Here is a 6,418-nt window from a genome sequence, read left to right on the forward strand (position 1 = left end):
GCATCTCTCTCCATATCTCTCTCTCTCTCTCTCTCTCTCTCTCTCTCCCCTCTCTCTCCGTCTCTCTCTAGAATGGTTCAAATCATATTCAATTCCGTCCAGACATTTCAAAATAGTATTACCTCTCAATTCTTTTCGAATACTTCTAACTATCATATACTTCGTTTTACTTGCGTTCATTTTTAACTTATTTATATTCATCCAACGTTCGATTATATTAAAAGCCGTGTTCAATTTTATCTCTATATCCGTGCTACTTTCTCCACTTACATATATAAGCGTGTCGTCTGCAAACATTTTATATTGCACCCTTCTGGACAGCCTTCGATTATATCATTTATATATATTATAAATAGTAAAGGTCCTAGTACCGAGCCTTGTGGCACTCCGTATTCTGTTGTCAATAATTTAGACCATGTATGATTGAAACGCACTTGCTGTTTCCTATTATTTAAATATGATTTGAACCATTCTAGAGAGAGACGGAGAGAGAGGGAGGGAGAGAGAGAGAGAGAGAGAGAGAGAGAGAGAGAGAGATATGGAGAGAGAGGCGCAGAGAAAGAGAGAGACCGAGAGAGAGACGGAGAGAGAGTGAGAAAGACGGAGAAAAGGAGAGAGAAAAAGAGAGAGAGATAGAAAGAGAGAGAGACGGAGACAAAGAGAGAGAGAGAGAGAGGGGGGAGAGAGAGAGAGAGAGAGAGAGAGAGAGAGAGAATTTATATTTCTCAAACATACCTTGATATAAATTTTTATATCCCCTTCTGAGAAACTGCAGTAAAAACCACTCAATCACAAAATTGAATAACTATTAGAAACACCAAATTGAACGTAACTGTAGTCAAAACAACTAAATCACAAAATTAAATAACTACAGTCAAAATCAATCAATCACGAAATTAATAAACGATTTTTCACAGATTTTATAACTATTAAATATCACTGCACTAACCCTTCGATACATACAACTGTCAAAATATGCAATGACAGTCGCTCACGAAGTAAACGCTGACGGAACCTAGGTAAGTATACATTGCAATCAACATTCTTATGTTATCGAAGTTCACGCTGTTATCTGGTACATCTAACACGATACGATCTCTAAAAGAAGACAATGAATAAAGAAAAAAAAACAACTAAAGAATAATCAAGGATGCAAGAGGTAAATAACTTTATATTTTATTTATATTTTAACGCACACACGAGAGAGAGAGAGAGAGAGAGAGAGAGACATTGAAATTTTATTTTTATTATGTGTTTTTAGGACGCTGGTTCCAGTGGGGACGAATTCGGTACATCTCTAGACTTGGAGATTACCAGAATCGAGGTTGAAGAATTGAAAAAACAGTTAGCTGCAGCAAAGCAGGCTCTTGCTGCAGCTACTCCTAAACCTTCGACTTCAAAAGGGCCTCCTGTTCATGTTCCGAGTGCTCAACCATCGCAACCACCACAGCCTGCAGTGGTGGTTGAAGATGACATAAAAGATCATACACAACGTAAGTATATTATTTAAAAAATTAAAAATAACATGTAAATATATGTTTTTATTTTTAAATATTATTTCTTTTTCAGTAAAAGATAGACCCGCTCGATGGTCGCGAGCTGGTCGCCAACGTGGTCGCGGACGTGGTCGCGGACGTGGTCGCGGACGTGGCCGCGGAAATATAATTTATATAAATATGTAATAGAGAAAACAAGCCGAAATAAAGTTTCTTTTATCTAATACAATTATTTATTACTCAATAAACAATACATTTTTATATTTATAACAAACGTTTTGATAATTTAATCGACATCGAGAAAACAAATTGATTGCTCTAATCGTCTCCGTTAGCTATTCGCTCATCTAAATTATCTTGTTCTGAATGCAAGGCTGTAGATTTCAATTTATCGAAATTTGCTTGAAAATTTTCACTTAAAAATCCATTTTTATCGGCATATTATAAGATATCACAGATCAATGGTGATTCAACTCCTAGATCATATTCACATGTTTTGGGTAACAAAAAAAATAATGATACACTAGATGCGCTTGCAGTATGGTTCTCAACACATTTCAATTTTACCTAAAATGAAGAAATCATGTAAAATTATTCAACACAATATGATATTTAGATGTCATTTTTAGTTTAACTTATAAAAATAATTTTTAAATTTATAATAATGCATACTTCAGTTTGCATAAAAGCTTCAGTCTTATCGCAGCTACTTCCATCACTATAAAAGTGTGAGAGGTGTTTTTTTAACTCTAACGGTTTGGGTTTCTTGTGTGGATGTGCGGCAATCCACTCTAAATGCTTCTGTTTGTCAAATCTACCGAGATTGACGATTGTTTTCGTACCATCTCTTTCTATGTGATATTGTACAACAGAACGGCCATAACAGAATTCATACTTCCACCAGCCATTACCCTATTAACATATTAAAATATTAAAAATATATTTAATAAAAACGAAAAAAAATAGTTATTATGAATACTTACCCCATGCAAGCAATTCTTTCCACTGAGGAAACTCTGAACAGGACTAACTTCAGCAGGACTAATATTCTGATCACTCATCGCACCTATAGATTCATCACCATTGCCCTGCTTATCCATAACATCCAGTGGATGTATCTCAACCCTTACTCTTGGCTCGCTATCCTGTAATCAATTCATTACAATTTTCTACTCAATTAAAAAATTATTCTTATATATGCCATACTATTGTTACTATGTAACATAATAATGATAGTAAGGATATATATATTATTGCAAAATTGATGTTATTACATTTTATTCGATACTATTGTTAATATGTAACAATAATGATAGTAAGGATATATATATTATTGCATAGGATATGTAATACTGGTAATGTGAGGATAAGAAATTATATCTAACAATGCAACAACTTTTCAAATCGCACAGATTTACCCTCACTTGTTGTTGATGTCGCGTTTTTATACTTTCCAGTTCCATCAACATAAGTGACTTTGGTTTCTTTGGTGCATTATCGACAGGTTGACATGTAATTTCATTTTCTCAAGTGTCTTGTGGTTTGTAATCTGGATGACTGCACAGTACTGGTGAAAGCACTATCGCTTCATATTCACAAGTCATTGTTTCCTTACTGTGCAACAAATAATTAAGACAGTAAATAAATAGCAAATAAATTAGGATAGTGATTAAAACTAAAAAGTAACGAAATAATCTTTTGCATAATTCTATCACACTTTTTAAAGAATTATTAAAGCCTAATTAAAGAAAGATGTACGTATATTAGTTATCTACAGATATATATATAGTGGATAGAAGCAGTTTCCTATATTGTTCTATTGAGTTTTCAAAACATATGAGGTTACTGATATATTTTTTAGTATGCTATACAAATCTGCTATTAATATATAAGTATTTTTACAACTCTTCTCAATTTTAACATTAATAAAAATTGAAGACAATTACTATTAATACAGAAAAAAAATACATCAAATGATACTTAAAGATAAAAAATAAGCAAAAATAGGAAAGATAGAATCTGCAAGTTTTAAATATTTATCGCACAGATTTACCCTCACTTGTTGTTGATGTCGCGTTTTTATACTTTCCAGTTCCATCAACATAAGTGACTTTGGTTTCTTTGGTGCATTATCGACAGGTTGACATGTAATTTCATTTTCTCCAGTGTCTTGTGGTTTGTAATCTGGATAACTGCACAGTACTGGTGAAAGCACTATCGCTTCATATTCACAAGTCATTGTTTCCTTCCTGTGCAACAAATAATTAAGACAGTAAATAAATAGCAAATAAATTAGAATAGTGCTTAAAATTGAAAAGTAAAGAAATAATCTATTGCATAATTCACACTTTTTAAAGAATTATTAAAGCCTAATTAAAGAAAGATGTACGTATATTAGTTTTCTACAGATATATATATAGTGGATAGAAGCAGTTTCCTATATTGTTCTATTGAGTTTTCAAAAAATATGAGATTACTGATATATTTTTTAGTATGCAATACAAATCTGCTATTAATATATAAGTATTTTTACAACTCTTCTCAATTTTAACATTAATAAGAATTGAAGACAATTACTATTAATACATGACAGAAAAAATATACATCAAATGATACTTAAAATAAGCAAAAATAGGAAAGAATCTGCATGTATTGAATATTTATCGCACAGATTTATATTATACATATAAAAATATAATAAAATAATTACCTGATTTTTATAAACATCACATATCACATCAATACACTTTCTGCTGCTTGTCATCCTGTGCAACAAATAAATAAGACAGTAAATAAATAGCAAATAAATTAGGATAGTGCTTAAAACTAAAAAGTAACGAAATAATCTTTTGCATAATTCTATCACACTTTTTAAAGAATTATTAAAGCCTAATTAAAGAAAGATGTACGTATATTAGTTATCTACAGATATATATATAGTGGATAGAAGCAGTTTCCTATATTGTTCTATTGAGTTTTCAAAAAATATGAGGTTACTGATATATATTTTTTAGTATGCAATACAAATCTGCTATTAATATATAAGTATTTTTACAACTCTTCTCAATTTTAACATTAATAAAAATTGAAGACAATTACTATTAATACATGACAGAAAAAATATACATCAAATGATACTTAAAGATAAGAAATAAGCAAAAATAGGAAAGAGAGAATCTGCAAGTTTTAAATATTTATCGCACAGATTTACCCTCACTTGTTGTTGATGTCGCGTTTTTATACTTTGCAGTTCCATCAACATAAGTGACTTTGGTTTCTTTGGTGCATTATCGACAGGTTGACATGTAATTTCATTTTCTCCAGTGTCTTGTGGTTTGTAATCTGGATGACTGCACAGTACTGGTGAAAGCACTATCGCTTCATATTCACAAGTCATTGTTTCCTTCCTGTGCAACAAATAATTAAGACAGTAAATAAATAGCAAATAAATTAGAATAGTGCTTAAAATTAAAAAGTAAAGAAATAATCTATTGCATAATTCACACTTTTTAAAGAATTATTAAAGCCTAATTAAAGAAAGATGTACGTATATTAGTTTTCTACAGATATATATATAGTGGATAGAAGCAGTTTCCTATATTGTTCTATTGAGTTTTCAAAAAATATGAGGTTACTGATATATTTTTTAGTATGCAATACAAATCTGCTATTAATATATAAGTATTTTTACAACTCTTCTCAATTTTAACATTAATAAGAATTGAAGACAATTACTATTAATACATGACAGAAAAAATATACATCAAATGAAATAAGCAAAAATAGGAAAGAATCTGCATGTATTGAATATTTATCGCACAGATTTATATTATACATATAAAAATATAATAAAATAATTACCTGATTTTTATAAACATCACATATCACATTAATACACTTTCTGCTGCTTGTCATCCTGTGCAACAAATAAGTAAGACAGTAAATAAATAGCAAATAAATTAGGATAGTGCTTAAAACTAAAAAGTAACGAAATAATCTTTTGCATAATTCTATCACACTTTTTAAAGAATTATTAAAGCCTAATTAAAGAAAGATGTACGTATATTAGTTATCTACAGATATATATATAGTGGATAGAAGCAGTTTCCTATATTGTTCTATTGAGTTTTCAAAAAATATGAGGTTACTGATATATATTTTTTAGTATGCAATACAAATCTGCTATTAATATATAAGTATTTTTACAATTCTTCTCAATTTTAAAATTAATAAAAATTGAAGACAATTATTACTATTAATATAAAGATAAAAATAAGCAAAAATAGGAAAGAAAAATCTTTAACAATTTGTTTTTTAGTATATTATACATATAAAAATATAATAATAAAATAATTACCTGATTTTTATAAATTTCTTTTTCCATCACATCACATCAAATCACATCATCACATCAAAATTCAAAATTCAAAATCAAAAAACGTCAATCTGACATCTGACACACAACCTAACATCATGGATCATGGAGCGACATACTATCGCCGTCTGTTGTAAAACGTGCGAAATGGACATTTCCAATACATGCATCATTGCATGTGTTGTGTACGTGTGCGCATGTGTTGTATACGTGTGAATACGTATAGCACGATACTACTATGTTTGCGTGGTCGTTGATGACGGAGACGTTTCTTAAAAGAAATTTTTCATATTTCGACTTTGCATTTATATATCTCTGCTTACAAATCACGTAGAGCAGAAATAAAGACACTTTTATTATATAATTCGAACTCAATCTATCGATTAAGTCTAGTATAAACTCGATTGCTTCAGCCGTTATTGAGGATTCGAAATTTATAATAGACTCAAATGTCCGACTCGCGTTAAGATACACGGTGTCTCGGCTACGCCCTTAACTGGTCGCGAGACACTACCGTGTCTCTTGATAAATTTGATAAAAGACTGTT

General features: G+C 30.3%; 1 pseudogene across 1 annotated transcript; it reads right to left on the minus strand.

The window, feature by feature from the left end:
• Window positions 1-1,701: 1,701 nt before the first annotated feature.
• On the minus strand, window positions 1,702-6,418 carry LOC114937600 (endoplasmic reticulum lectin 1-like; annotated as a pseudogene). The gene is made up of 9 exons (XR_014926302.1): window positions 5,854-6,418; window positions 5,358-5,412; window positions 4,708-4,903; window positions 4,242-4,261; window positions 3,582-3,745; window positions 2,915-3,021; window positions 2,480-2,641; window positions 2,169-2,408; window positions 1,702-2,063 (listed from the first exon to the last, which is right to left on the minus strand). The product of XR_014926302.1 is annotated as an endoplasmic reticulum lectin 1-like (transcript).

This window comes from Nylanderia fulva, unplaced genomic scaffold (genome assembly GCF_048542155.1).
Source record: "Nylanderia fulva isolate GAGA-0341 unplaced genomic scaffold, ASM4854215v1 Scaffold81, whole genome shotgun sequence".
Lineage (NCBI taxonomy): Eukaryota > Metazoa > Arthropoda > Insecta > Hymenoptera > Formicidae > Nylanderia > Nylanderia fulva.